The following is a 15,046-nucleotide window of genomic DNA, read 5'->3' as shown; positions in this document are numbered from 1 at the left end:
ATATATATATATGAAATACATAAGAGGGAAGAAAACCCAAACATGGGTATAACAATAGCAGTGTAGCAATTTATAATAGTATTAGAACCTGTTTCCTGTCTCTAACTAATGTATGTGATAGAAAAACTTTAGTTCAAGCCCGATTCCGTTTTTTAATATTTTAATGTTTATTTTTCAACTACAGGTGGCATTCGATATTATATTAGTTTCAGGTGTACAGCATAATGGTTAGATACTTATATAATTTATGAAGTGATTCCCCCCAATAAGTCTAGAATATGGAATAAGACACCTGGCACTATACATAGTTGTTGCAACACTGACTATATTCTCTATGGTGTACTTTACATCCTCATGACTATTTTGTAACTACCAATTTGTACTTCTTAATCCCTTCACCTTTTTCACCCAGCTCCCCAACCTCCCTCCCCTTTGGCAACCATCAGCTTGTTCTCTGTATCTATGAGTTTGTTTTTGTTTTGTTTGTTCATTTATTTTGTTCTTTAGATTCCACATATAAGTGAGATCATATGGTATTTGTCTCTCTCTGTCTGACTTATTTCACTTAGCATAATACCCTCTAGGTCCACCCATGTTGTCACAAATGCTAAGACTTCGTTCTTTTTCATGGTCGAGTAGTATTCCATTGTATACATGTATCACCTCTTCTTTATCCAATTGTCTATTGATGGACACTTACGTTGCTTCCATATCTTGTCTATTGTAAATAATGCTGCAATGAATATATGTATATATCTTTTTGAATTAGTGTTGCAGATTTCTTTGGATAAGTACCCAGAAGTGGAATGGCTGGGTCATAAGGTAGTTCTATTTTTTTTAATAAAAAAATTTATTTTTAATTTTTTATTGGGGAATTGGGAGAGGAGAACAGACAAGGTGCTGTCCTTTTGTTCTTCAGTCTAGTTGTAGAGGATGTCGCTCTACTGGCCCATGTTGGTATTATCATTGTGCTCTTCCCAGGTGAGGCAGATCAGTCGCCGGCCATTGGACGGCCGCTCACTGCGGCTGCTGACCGCTCACAATGGCTGCCGGCCACTCACGGTAGCTCATGGTAGCCCACTGCAGCAGGGGCTGCAGCTTACACCGTTGCCGGTGACTCACGGCAGCCCAGCTCCAGGTGGAGCTGTTGTTCACCATCTTAGCTGTAGAGGGTGGTGTCACTGGCCCTCATGTGGGATCCGAACCGGGGCCCTACTGCTCAGAGCTGGCGTCCCAAGCCAACTCTTAATGTGCCACTCGGCCAGCCCAGGTAGTTCTATTTTTAATTTTTTGAGGAACCTCCAAACTGTTTTCCATAGTGGCTGCACCAATTTGCAATCCCACCAACAGTGCGGGAGGGTTCCCTTTTCTCCACATTCTCATCAACACTTGTTGTTTGTTGATTTATTGATGATAGCCATTCGGACAGGTGTGAGGTGATATTTCATTGTGGTTTTCATTTGCATTTCCCTGATGATTAGTGCTAGTGAGCACCTTTTCATATGTCTATTGTCAAGCCCAATTCTTAAAGAGACACCTGTCTTTATTTAAAAATAATCATAATATGCTACAAGTATATCTAGCTGACATTTTGGTGGTTTCTTGGAATGAAAATCAAAATAGAGTGGTTTTTCTTATTGGATGTGGTTATTTCTACATGGAGCTTTACTCATTAGAATCCCTGGCTCAAAGTCAAAAGGATATTTTCAAGAGCATCCTAAATGTTTGGCATAAAGGCTATTGAAACAATAATGATTTTGATTGCTGGTTTCACAAGCCTTCTTGCAGACCCAGATATTAGAGGACCAATGTTCTCAGCCCATCCAAGCATATAAGCCTTTATCATGGTTGAGCCACATGTTTCCAAGCATCACTAATTTTGGTATCATGTTTTAAGCATTTTGCTGACCAGTTACTTTCATTGTCCCTATAAAAAAATGTATAGAAACTTCAGTCAAATACATGCATACTGAAAACCACAGGGCAAAGGGCCCCCTGACCGAGAATAGAGTCTGCTAGTTGGTTGGGTTGGTTAGAAGCAAACATAAAGACAAGTTAGAGACCACTCTCTCCTAAAAAAAATCTCTCCCAAGTTTTGAGGGTTTCTTGCTCAACACGTTAAAAAAATGTATAAGATCCTGAATCAAAATCCTCTAACAACCTGATTTTTTATACATTTGCTTTAGATAATCCTTAAAGCCTTCTACATTCAATACCTAAGGCCCTGTTAAACCAGAAAAGATTTTGAAAACCAGTTTAGCCTGTTTCAACATTTCCTTTTAATTTTACATCTCATTTTCACTTTGACCATTGTCCTAGAAGACCGTGCCCACAATTAGCTATTCCCTTAATTATGGCTCCAGCCAATTTTATTGTCTTGTGGTAAGAGGATTGAGAAAAGCATGGTAGTATAACATTTCAGACTTTCAAAAACAGATTCATTCGTGATGAACTACCTCCCCAGGAAAGCCTGATGAGATGTCCAAACAGGATGGTCTTAAGCATTTTTGCAAAGACTACTTAAGTGTGTTCAGACAGAAAGATGGTAATTGTTGCTCTGTGACAGGTTTGTTCTCCCTCAGCAATTCAAGTAAGAATTAAAACCAAAACAAAATTCAATTCAGCACAAAAGGGAACAATTGTGAGTAGTTATATTATTGGTTTTTATCTTAAAAATATCTAGCAAAACCATTCAATTATAGAACATGCAGAATAGAGTAATTTTTGGGCTGTGATTTAAGAATACTATTTTTAAATATTGGTAAAAGCGGGAAGGTAGAATATGGAAGACATTCTAAATTTAAGGACAACTTTAGTTCAACATCATCATGAAATCAAAACCATGAGACAGGATACTCACATATCTCCAGTTGACACCTTGATCTACTTTCACCTTGAAAAATTCCATGTGACTGAACAATGCATCATTTTTGCCTCATTCACAACTTCATAATTTTCTTTGGATTAGGCCATTTATGTCTGACAATTCTAAAAGTTACCATTGTATTAATAACTTTATAAACAGCCTCAAAACTTCACTGATGTTTATGGTAAACCATCTGAATCAGAAAACGCATAATAGAAAGATTGTTAATGGCAAGAAAGGAGAGTAGGTATTTATAACATTTCTCAGGTATGTATCCATTTTTGGCCAGAAAAATTGGATGCGTAGAATGAGTAGGATGGGAAATGTCTTGCAGAGCTGAAAATAATTCTTTGAGCCCAATGCCTTAAGGCAGTCTGACTGAAGGTAAGAATACTTCCCAAAGCCAAAATAGGAATAACAAATCTTGACACAAAATAGATGTATTAGATTGAGCCGTGCAAAATTGCTAATATTGACTAAGAAGAACAGTAGTTTCATATAGTTCAATTTATGTATTTGCACGTCTTCTGTAGAATTCCAGCCAGTTTAGTAAACATGCGCAGAATAACCTTCCAAGTGCTAGTATCTACAAAAAACGCAGGCATACAGGAGGTGCTGCCTGTCTCCGTGTAACCCACAGACTAAGCAGAGCCCACTTACCCAGGGTGATCCTACCTGCTTCAAGCAGCATGGTGTCACAATAAAGAAGATGAGAGGAGGGGAAAGAGAATTTGGGGAAAGCTTCACAGAGTTGAGTTGGCTACTGCACTTGGTTAGAAACCTTCCAGGTAGGAAAGGGCAGGGAAGGGCAGGGATAGGCAGGGAAGAACAGGGTGGCTAAGAGTAGGGAAGGGTAAAGAAAGAAAATGTAGGGAAGGGGAAGAGTGTTCCAAGAAAAACAGAAAAGCATAGAAAAAGAAAAAAAGCGTATTGTTAAAGGGTTAGGGAGATGATTCTTCTGATAGAGGGTCCAGAGCACAGGGTGTTTGTGGTGGGGCTGGTGGGAGGGAAATGAAAGGAGATGGCTGAACCAGTAGATTGGGAGCCAGCTGAACACCTTGCTAATCCTGGAGGCAGTGGGTGGAGATGGAAGGCTTGAAAGCGGATCTGAAGTGTGCTTTACAAAGGTCATTCTGTTGGTAATATGAAAGAGAGTGGGGCAGGGCTGGCGAGCTATTAGGAGTCTCCTAAAATAGTACAAGCAAGAGACACTGGGGCCTGAACTATAGCCTGAGGAGGAGGTGAGAACCCGGATGACATCTAGTTGGATATGTATGTATGGCGTGCCAAGGGGGGAGGAGAAGGATGTGAAGGGGAGTCTGGAGTTGCTAGCTTGCATGAGTGAGGAGAAGGTCATGCTGTGGACCAGAAAGGGGAATCAAAGAGAAAGCAGAAGTTTGGTAGAGAAGATGAGCATGTGTGGTTTCTGGTGCCCTAGGACATCCTATAGGAGCTGACCAGGAGGCATTCAGGAATATGGCTCCAGACAAGAGAGCCTGCCTAGGGACGAAGACCTGGGAGTTTTTGGTGCAGAGGTAGCCTTGGGAGTACAAGAAGTCCAGCTCTGCTCAAAAGCCCCTCTCAGGGGACCCTCCCTGACTTTCTTGTCTAAAATAGTAGCCCCGACATGCCCAGTCCCCTTACCTGGGTGTGATTTTTATTACTGCTGTAACTGTGACCCAACATTGATCTCTCTATTCACTTATTTATTGACTTTCTTCCCCGAAGAATATAAGTCCCTTCGAGGCTGAAATTTTTGTCTGTTTTGTTCTCTGCAATATTACCAGCTCCTAGAATAGTCCCTGGCACGTAGTGTGTCCTCAACAAATATATTTTAAATGAATGATGAACAAATAACCAAAGAGAGATACAGATTTCAAATACGCTAAGATTAGAATTTAAGGAACATTGATTTTTAAATATAAAGGTAAAGGAGAACCTTTAAAGGGAGGGTAAAACAAGACAAAGAAGGAAAAATTAGAAAAGCAGGGGAACAGGTATCTTTTACCACCAAATAGTTATGAGAATTTCTGAAAGAGTTTTTGTTGAATGTGGGGGACAGGGGCAAGACCCCCAAGTCTTTTTCATGATCATTACTCTCAAAATAGGAGGCTCCTGTGGTCCAATCGAAACGTTCATCTCACACGTAGGGCTTCATACCTATGCCTGTACATCTCGGTCCAGTTTCCAACTTCTAAAGACAATCTTGACTTTTTCTTCTATGGTCTATTCATTCCATTAATCTTCCCAGATTTATTTTGTCTCTAACAATTCTGGTTACCAATTCTACTGTGTGTGTGTGTGTGTGTGTGTGTGTGTGTGTGTGTGTGTGTGTGTGGTGGAGGGGGTNACCAATTCTACTGTGTGTGTGTGTGTGTGTGTGTGTGTGTGTGTGTGTGTGTGTGTGTGTGGTGGAGGGGGTCCCCCACACCACCAAGGAATGCTCCAACACCAGCTGGGTGTCGTACAATTCAGTTCAATTTTGACACCATCTACCTGGAGATACTGTCAGATCCCACAGGTGAAGGACTCAGTCCCACAAGACTGCCTCGTCCCACTTCAGAGGCTAGTCACAAGTCCCAGCTGTCATCTGGGCTTCTGACCTACCAGCTATACATCAGAGGTGCCAAGGAACCCCTCCTTGGGTTTGATTAATTTGCTAGAGCAGCTCACAGATCTCAGAATGACATTTTATTTACTATTGGGTTGTCGGAAAAGTCATGACGCATTTTTGCAACGAAAAACATAGAAAAAAATACGTCATGACTTTTCCGACAACCCAATAGGTTACTGGCTTGTTATAAAGGACATTAAAGGATATGAGTCAACAGCTAGATGAAGAGATGCATAGCACCTCTAGGTATGGGGAAAGGGTGCACAACTCTCCCCAAGTCTGCACAGGTTCGCCAACCTGGTAGCTCTCCGAACCCCCATTCTTTTGGGTTTTTATGGAAGTTTCATTATGTAGGTATGGTTGATTAAATCATTGGCCATTGGTGATTGAACTCAATCTCCAGCGCCTCTCTCCTCCCTGGAGGTGGGGCTGGGGTGGGGGGTGGGATGGGACTGAAAATTCCAACCCTCTAATCACCTGGTGGGCTCCATAGGCAACTAGCCCCCATCCTTAGGTCCCAAAGTCACCTCATTAACGTAACAAAAGACACGGACTTTTCTTGCTCTCCATCACAGGAAATTCCAAGCATTTTCGGAGCTCTGTACCAGAGATGGTCATAAAGATTCTTCATATAAATCACAACAGCACACAGTCTACAAGTATAGTAAATGTACTTTATGTGCCTTATATGCCTGTGATCCAAATAACTGACAGAAGTTTTGAAAACAAGATCAAGGTGAGAGAAACTTGTGTAGGCCACTATGGTTGGTTGACTGGTGTGTTCAGTCATTCATTTCTTTATTCAACCAAGAGTCATGAAAAGTCCAGCCTCCCACTTAGTGCCCTGGGATAGAGCCTCCTAGTGGTCCTGCAGCTCCAGGGGACAGAGCCTCATTCATCTTTCCATTCACCTCATTTTCCATCCTTGGCATTGACTGTTTCCTTTCTGGATTGTTGCTTTCCTCCTGGTGGTGGATGTTCCCTCTTTTCCAGTGAGCCAGCATGCCCTCCCAGTTCATGAAGCCCATTCATCTCTCTCCTGAGTGAGGAGCTAAGGCTGCATTAGTGGAAGACATCATGGCGACCACCTCTGACAAAGATAGGCTACTCAGAGCCAGTGAGTGGGTTTCCCTGAGACCTATCCCTTCCACACTGTTTCTGGGGCCTAGAAGGCATTCACACGGTGCCCAGAATAACCTTTCCTCTTTGCCTCTCAGAGGAAACCAATACCCAGAGCAACAACCTCAGAACCAAAGACAACCTCACTTCACATTCTAGTGTGAAAATCCCTCACCTGCTTGAGTGGATAGATTTTAAATAAATTGTGCTTTAAAAGAAATTGTTAAGTGACTACTATTTTCACATTACTCCTCATGATAAAATCAAAGGTGTATTCTAGTAGCAAATACCTGAACCTTTAGGGAGCACAGAATTATAAATACAGCAGGAATTCTTAAATCTTACATTTAAAGCAGAAAAGATACCCTTTATATAAACTAGCAATAATATTCAAAATATTAAGACATCCATGCTGTATTCAAAATGTTGCATAAGTTAAAAAAACATAGAAACTAGAAATACAGTATAGTCAGAAATTCAGAATATAATTGTATAGAATTGGATGTTTTCCATAATTAGATCTTCCTGAAGCTTTATCAATTTGGCAAAGCTTTGCCTCCCATTACCAGAATGAAATTTCTAATTTTACATCCAATGTGGGTTTTTAATGCCTTTGGATGCCTTAATCTTATTCTCGTTCCTGGTATATTTCCTCAGTACCTCCTCTGTATTTGTTATACCTTCCTTTATAGGAAATGACACCACATAAAGCTAAGAGCTGAAATGACAAACCGAATTGCATGACGTGTACGAAAACTCTTATAAATTGCAAAGCTCTGTAAGTATAAGCCATTATCATTAGCATTTCCCTTTAATGGTAGAGGTGGTTCCCAGGTAGGCCACTGTCATGAAATTGGCTAATATCTATAATGATGGGCACACAGGAGCCTGTTAGCCAATCTCTTCCCAATCTAATCAGCTGTTCATTTAACAACAGGCAGCCTCCTCATTAGGAGCTGTGGAAACCACCCAAACAGCGATTGTTGAGTTTGGCAAAAGCAATTTGAGGGGTGATGAGCCTCTCTCTTCTGGCAAAAATGCCACTAAACCCCATTTCCAATAAGAGAGCAAGAGAATACATTTGGCAGGAGCAGGCTGAGGCTTCCCATGAGGGAAAACAGGTGTGTCATGAAAAGTTTCACATACCAATAAGTGAAAAAGGGCCATTAACTTTGGAGGCCATGTGGGCCATCTCTGTGCAGCTGCTCAGTCTGGGCCGAGTTTGGAAATGAAGACTTGGGTGTTATCAACAGAGAGGAACCAATGATCATCATGGGAGTAGGTGAGACGCTAAGGGAGATGGTACAGAAAGGAAAGCCTTGAGGGTGCCACACAATTTGGGGGTCTCTAGGGAAAGATGTCCTCTCAAAGGATGCAGAGAACGTTGGCGGAGATACGGGACAGGGCCTCGTCACAGAGAAGAGGGGAATTTTAAGAAGGCGAAGACTCAGCAAAGGCCACTGGGATGGAAAATTCCAATTCCTTTACCAGCGTCAGTAGAAAGATTAGAACGGAACCCAGTTCATAGAGGGATGACTGAAGGGCCGGGAAGAAAGAAGACAAAGCAGAGGCAGCCGACTTTCTGAAGAAATCTGAGAGTAAGGGGAAGGCAAGCGAAAGATGCAGGCAGATTAAGGGGGGAAACACAGTAAGAAGAGAGGCCGAAAATGTTTTATGCTGAAAAGGTGGCGGTGGTTGAAAGAGAGATTGAAAAAGCTGCAAGTGAAGGTGGATAAATGACGAATCGAGGTCACAGGAGAGACAAGGGGCCAGCTGTGGGTAGGAGGATGGAACACTGCTCCCTCTAAAGCGGGAATGCAGAAAGAGGAAAAGGAGGGAAAAGGAAATGTTTATTCAAGATTTAAGGAAGTTCATCTTAGAAGGGGTGGTGGTGACAGAGAGATTAAAAAGGCCACCTGCCCGGCATCAAGAAGGGTACTTTTGTTACCTGATTTAGTCCACATCACAGCCATTAAGGGGGAGGTATCATCAGCTCTGTTTTGTGGGCGACATAATGGAAGGAATGATGGTCTTGGTCTTAGTGAGGGAGGCTGCTTGTCCTGAATCCAGATTGTGTAGGGAGCTGAGTCTTCAGGGGATCAGAGACCCCAAGGAACCCCAAGGAGATTAGAGACTAGAGGTAGAGGAGGGAGACAAACAATACCCTCAACTGTGTGCCTCATCACATTGGGGGGAAGTGAACCCCAACAGGATGGAACCACACCTAAAGCCAAAATAGAAACAAGGACCAGATGGGTTTTTAAACCAGTTTTAATTAAAGAAAGGAAAGTTTCTACTTCCTGTGTACACAAGGCATACATCAGGATTCAGACATCTGATCTACTGACAACGTGCTTCCTGATTAATTATCACATCCCATGGGGAGCTCAGGTCTCTCATTAAGAATGGCATGACATCAGTGAGCTCCCCCTGCGAGGGCTCCCAATGACATCGTCCACCAAGCACGAGTCAGTCAACGTGAACAAAGGCAGGTCTTCCAAACCCGCTAGCTGTTGAAGGGCAGCTATTGGGACCCAGGTCATGTCTTTGGAGCAGTTCCTACTCCGTTTTCCAGAAACCACGGGGGCTAGAGTATTCTCTTAGCCAGAGAGAGTTGGCGGCTCAGCCTCATAGCTGGGTGAACTTGGGGCACTCTGTGGGGAGTTTCCCTTACTTAATCTGCCAAAACCCCAAGCCATGCTGCCTCCCCAGCTCCCCTTCCCTTCCTGCAGGCACAGCCAAAGCCAGCCTCCTTCAGGAGGCCTCCTTGGGTAACTCTACCCACTTTCCTCTTAGCATTCTAACTGCCCCTCTGTCTCTCAGTTACAAATGCAAGCCTCCCCAAATGGCAGCTATCTACACCAGAAAGACACTTATCTGCCTTTTACCTGCATCCCACACAGGCAAGACTTGTGCCAACTTGGACAAACCCCCAAGGAAGACGAGTCTCAATATCTTTGTCCTGCTTTGCCGAAGGAAGCTAGATACTTTCAAATCCAAGGTTAAATCACAAGGCATGTCAGCTGTGCAAATTCTCGCAACAGAAGTTGGAAAATTATGGGCTAAGCCTGGCAGCATAGGGATAAAAGACGATATGACCCCTTTAAACTCTGAGAACTCAAGGTGCATTAAAGAGGCCTTATGCTCGCTAGATGCAGGAGTCGCTGTCATTTTTCCCTGAAATAGAGTCCGTGTGTGGATCTGTTGGGCTGCCAGGTAGAGGTACTTCATCAGGCAGGCACACAGACCCCCAGGTATCCCTGGGGGTACTGGACCCCTCTAAGCCCTCCCCCAACAGTGCTCCCTTCATACTGATCTGAGTAACAGAAGTATCAACAGCCCTGGGGGCCGCTTCTACGATATCTCCTCAGTCTATCACCAAAAACCCATAAGCACCAGTTACCAGGGATACTCGGCCAGTTCCCCTCAAGAGCTATTTCCGTTCGCTATAGGTGAAAGAGCTGGCTGAATGTGGAGCCTAGGGACCAGGCTCAGAGCGGTGTCCAGAGGGCCCACTGCACCCACACGAGATGACAGTAGCTCAGGAAGTACGGAGAGAGACCAATACTCAGGGACGGATGCAGGGTCTCCTCTGTACCAACAGTGCAGCAGGAACCTGAATCCACAGTCTTTCATTTTTGCCTTTACAATGGCAGTGAGAGGTGAGCATAACCATCCCCCTTGTATGGAGGAAGAAACCAAAACCAAAGGGAGCCACAGGGACTTGGTCAAGGTCACACAGCTGGTCAGAGGCCAAGCTGAGCTTTGACTCAGGCCGCTGGATGCCAAAACTGGGAACTTGGGAGTCAGGCGTAAGCCGAGCTAAACAAGGGCCGAGGTGACTAGGTGAGCAGCTGCAGCGTCTGCCTCAGAGAATCCAGGTCGCCACCAAAGACTTGCTCAGAATGGCTCTTCCACAACTTGCTACATTCTCCCCATAGTGGCCTGTAGCTCCCCTCATTCGTCCTCCCAAATCTCTGGTAAAACACAGGGTTGCGCACCTCGCCCGCTGAGTGAGGTTCTCAGCTTCCCCATCTAGTAAAAGGCCTCTCAGAACTCCCTTCATCAGGCTGTGGCCAGAGCAGTGGCACATTGCACAGAGTCCCCAGCACAATGCCTCGGAGCGGCACTTACGAAGTGCTATTATTTCTATCTTGTGCTTCATGCCCCCACCGCCATCATACAGGTGGGGGGGGGAGTGGGGTAGTAGAAGAAGGAAGAGGCATGCGATTCTACATCCTTCCAGGTATTTCCTGTCCCTGAGGGGTTCACTTCTGAGCCCTTGTCTGGCCTGACTGTATTTCTAAGGGCGTTCCCCACCTCCACCCCTCCCCCAGACCCTTAAGCTCTCAAAGTGGCTACACTAAACTTATCTTCCCATTGCTAAGAACACAGAGACAATGGAAACCAGTAAAACCATTACAAAGATGTTTTATAATAAAATTGACACCGTTACCCACTTGGAAATATATTTTAGACACAAAATGGATAAAACTTAGTGCTAGTCAGTGGAATAGACAAAAATTGAGTTTCATATTCTCATGTTTTGTTTTTTTCCGAACAGAAATCTAGTAGAAAGAGAGTTTCAAGATTAGTCCTCTTGTTTATGGGTTGGGGATTATAATTGAAGCAATATATTGATGTACCTTTTACAAATTAAAAAATAGGGTATTGATAGGCTAGGATAGAAGGACTATGATATTTGTCAGCCTTCAAGCTGCCAGGATGGACTAAGGTGATTTGGGTGAGCATGTGTCTGTCACCTTCCTCGTCCTGAAACTACCTACTCATGTGAAGGACAGCGAACATCCCAGATGAGCAGTCTCACACCAAGTGATTCTGATATAAACACACCGAAGTCTGGAAACCATTGATTTACAGAAGAGTATAGTTATCCAACATGTACCTTGACAGAGTATTTGAGACTTACCAGTACATAGCATAGCTCGACAGAGTATTTGAAATTTACTTTCTGATGTTGTAATGTTGCTTTTGCTACTTTAGGAAAGTCCCCAGGACTTGTAGATACATAATTCAAAAGCCTTCAGATGAAAGTCTGAAGGGGGGGGTCAAGGGTGGTATAACATATGAATTGCACCAAAATGTGAGCTATTTCATTTAGTCCACTGGTGATGAGAATTTACAGTAAAAAAGACCAAAAATACCAGATACTTTTAAATACATTTACATTTATTCAAAGGTATTATTTTATTAAATTGCCTCTTCTGTTTATTTTCCGGGATGCAAATTAGGAGAAACAGGATAAAATCATTTCGTTTAGGTCCTTTGAACCAATAAAATAGTCAGTGGGCTTTGAAAATTGGAACCATTAGGACAACTTGAAATAATTATCCCTGCCAGGTCAAACATAAAATATTTTAGTGTGTAGAAAAGGCAACCAATGAAGAGTAAATCTTGGCGGTCTCGCTGAAATATATCAACAATATTTTACATCATAAAATCGCACATGATGTCTTCATATTGGGGAATCTATAGAGTCAGAGCATCAAGGAGGAAAAGACAAAATCTGAGGAACAACCTCTATATAGTCTCCGGGCTCAGCAATGGATATAGGAAATGAAGCCAATCACTTGTTGGGAAGCCATATCTGTGACTTGAGTTGTGTTCGCCATGACTAAATGGGAAAATTGACAATTTTGCAGCAATGTAAAAGTTTGTCTCCAGGTCCAAACAATGTATAGCAGGATCCTGAGAGAACCTTTGGTGTGACTGCACACTTGCTATAGATGATCACTGTGAAGCCTGAGAGATGTTGGGAATTGAGACAAAAAAACTGTCCTAAATTTCTAAAGCGGAGCGAACAGAAGTCTCTCTCGTCACTGAAAAAACTCTAGAAGAGATTTTTCAACAGACCACTCAAGGATACTCTAAACAGGAAACTGATTTCTAGAAGACAGTATAGGTTCTTGAGGAACAAGTAACGCCAAACTAACCTGCTTTCTTTTTCCATTTAAATATTTGTGAACTTAACATACTTAAATAACAGTAAATTAGGAAAAAAATTGCTTTTCCCATGAACACTTTATGAATCAATTTTACTCGAACTCTTTTCCTGCATCTTCAACATTGTTCATTCAACCAATCAGAACTTTTGTCCTCACTAGAGTGCCACTTGGAGTACCTAACAGTTTCCCAGAGTCTTATCTTTGCTTCCTTCTGAGCTGTCTGCCACCCAGCACTTCTGAAAAGTCTGTGGAAGAGGCTGAGATTCGCCCAGCAGATGACAATTGCCCACTCACAGACCTCATCACGTTGAGCTCAGTCGGGTAGTTTCGGTTTCTCCTAAATTGTATAGTATTCATAATTTTTACATCAACAGCAAACTGTATTGCTAAAATGAATATATATATATTTTTAAAGATAGGATCACTAGATCAGGTGAATGTCATCTTCCACACTGATTTCACACGCCACTTAATAAAACGCTTCCTATATTTTTTGAGAATAAGATAATGTAATGTTGGCAACACGCCAGTACACTTTAAAACATTATGTTCCTTCTGTGCTTTCAATCAACAAACAACTTGAGGTCACTTACACACTCAAGTGGAATCAGAATGGGCTAATGTGCTTTCAAAGTGGTTACCACATGATGGATGTCAATTCAGAGATGACGGTTTCTAGTGCTATGCCGTTGGTCTTTGTCCTTGGTCTGTGCCATGGAGATGGCAATGTCACCTAGGCCTCTCAGAGGGCAGGCCACTTACGTTTATTTTACCACCTAGGCACTTAAGATGAAGTCACTGGAGTCAAACCATCTAGAATTTCTTCACAGAAACTACAATGAGAAGAATTTTGTTCAATTCTTCCCGGATTTTCTGGCCCTGCTTAAAATAAACGTTATGTGCTCATGGAATTCTAAAAGCAGGAAGACAAATCGAAAGCTGTCTAGCTCTTCTCTCCTTTTCTAGCCTGTAATCAGGAAAGACAGGACTAAAGATTCAGGTCTCTTGACTCATAGCCAAATATGCTCTTGTTTTTGTCTGCTGCATAGTTATTAAAGTAAATATTCTGTTAGGATGCGGCCCAAATGCCAAATCTGCAATGCACACACCAGACACAGACAATTCTTCCTAAAATATACACGATAGCTTTGAAAAAACACATCCATGTATTTTACAAAATACCATTTAAATGTAAAATCGTATTTGGCCAAGACAGAGTATAAGAGAGAGGAAGACAACATAAATCTTTGGAAATCAATGCTTGTTAACATCAATTTATCTTTTTAATGAAAAGCCACTGATAAACCATGCCATTGGATTAAGTGAGCTAATGCATGCCATGAGCTCTGCACAAGAGCTAGGAACACTCAATAAAAAGTAGCTGTTATGATTAATAGGCGAGACCGGAGTGGGGTTGGAAAGGCTTTTTCACGAAGGCAATAAAGCTCTAGAATGGAGCTTGTCAACCAGCCCCCGCCAGAGCATAATGGATGGATAAAGGTCATCTGCTCCACCCACTGTCAGGGGTGGACTGAGGATTACCGGCAATCAGCTCCCAAGCTGAGATCGCATACTCATTCTTGCCCACTCAGGAAAGTGGATCAATGTGCAAGGGAGTGACAGTGGTGGATGCTAAGAATAGATGCATACATTTATAAAAAGAAAAAGGAAATCGGTGCACATCTCCATGCTTCATTATTAGTAACAGATTGGAATTTCTCACCAATAATTGTGGCACACGAGTATGATACGTTCCACAGCTAAGAATGGATGCTTTGGGGAAATATGAAATGCCTTTAAGCACTTAACATGATAAAGTATTAAAAGAATCCAAGCTGTTGCTATTATATTGCCAAAGAGGAAATGCTCACTACAGTTTGCAATAACCGAGAAAAATAAGGAAATTCTTGATTTGGGCTAATTCTTCAATTCCTGAAGCTCAATGTGAGTTTGTACCTTTTTTTTTTTAAGTGACTGCCTGATCCTAGGAATTGGCATATAAAAGGTAAATTGAACAAGGCATTGTGATATATTATAAAATGAAACTCAAATGTATTTAGAAAATGTACACATTTATTTCTAATTGGCCATCCTGATAATCAGCTTAAAATCTGAAAAATCGTGTTTGAGGGATTTGCTGTGCAACCTTTTCTGCTGCTCCGTCAGTTTCGTGGGTGAAAGTCACAGGTAATTTGTCATGTTCACACCAAATAGTTGATCAGTCAATATCTTCATTATCCAGTATACTTACTCCTTTTCAAAAAATAATTTGATTATTTTTCACTAATTACTACTAACCTTAGCGGAAGTATTCAAAAGAAATGAGATATAAATTTCAAGCCTGTTAACCCCATATTTATTTTTATTTTTATTTATTTATTTTTTTTGGGAGACACAGGATTTAAGAGACATGGTTTAAAGGGATATCCTCAGAACAACCCCCAACGCCACATCATCAAAGAGTACCCAACAGAGACCACT

General features: G+C 42.1%; 1 protein-coding gene across 2 annotated transcripts in view; it reads right to left on the bottom strand.

Annotated features, from left to right (window-relative positions):
• GPM6B (glycoprotein M6B) overlaps positions 1-15,046 on the bottom strand; it is a 155,473-nt gene that overhangs the window by 44,190 nt on the left and 96,237 nt on the right. The gene's annotated exons all lie outside the window — the stretch shown is intronic.

Source organism: Hipposideros armiger, unplaced genomic scaffold, assembly GCF_001890085.2.
Source record: "Hipposideros armiger isolate ML-2016 unplaced genomic scaffold, ASM189008v1 scaffold_927, whole genome shotgun sequence".
NCBI classification, from domain to species: domain Eukaryota; kingdom Metazoa; phylum Chordata; class Mammalia; order Chiroptera; family Hipposideridae; genus Hipposideros; species Hipposideros armiger.
The sequence above is the reverse complement of the archived record's forward strand: the minus strand, read 5'-3'. Positions and strand labels throughout refer to the sequence as shown.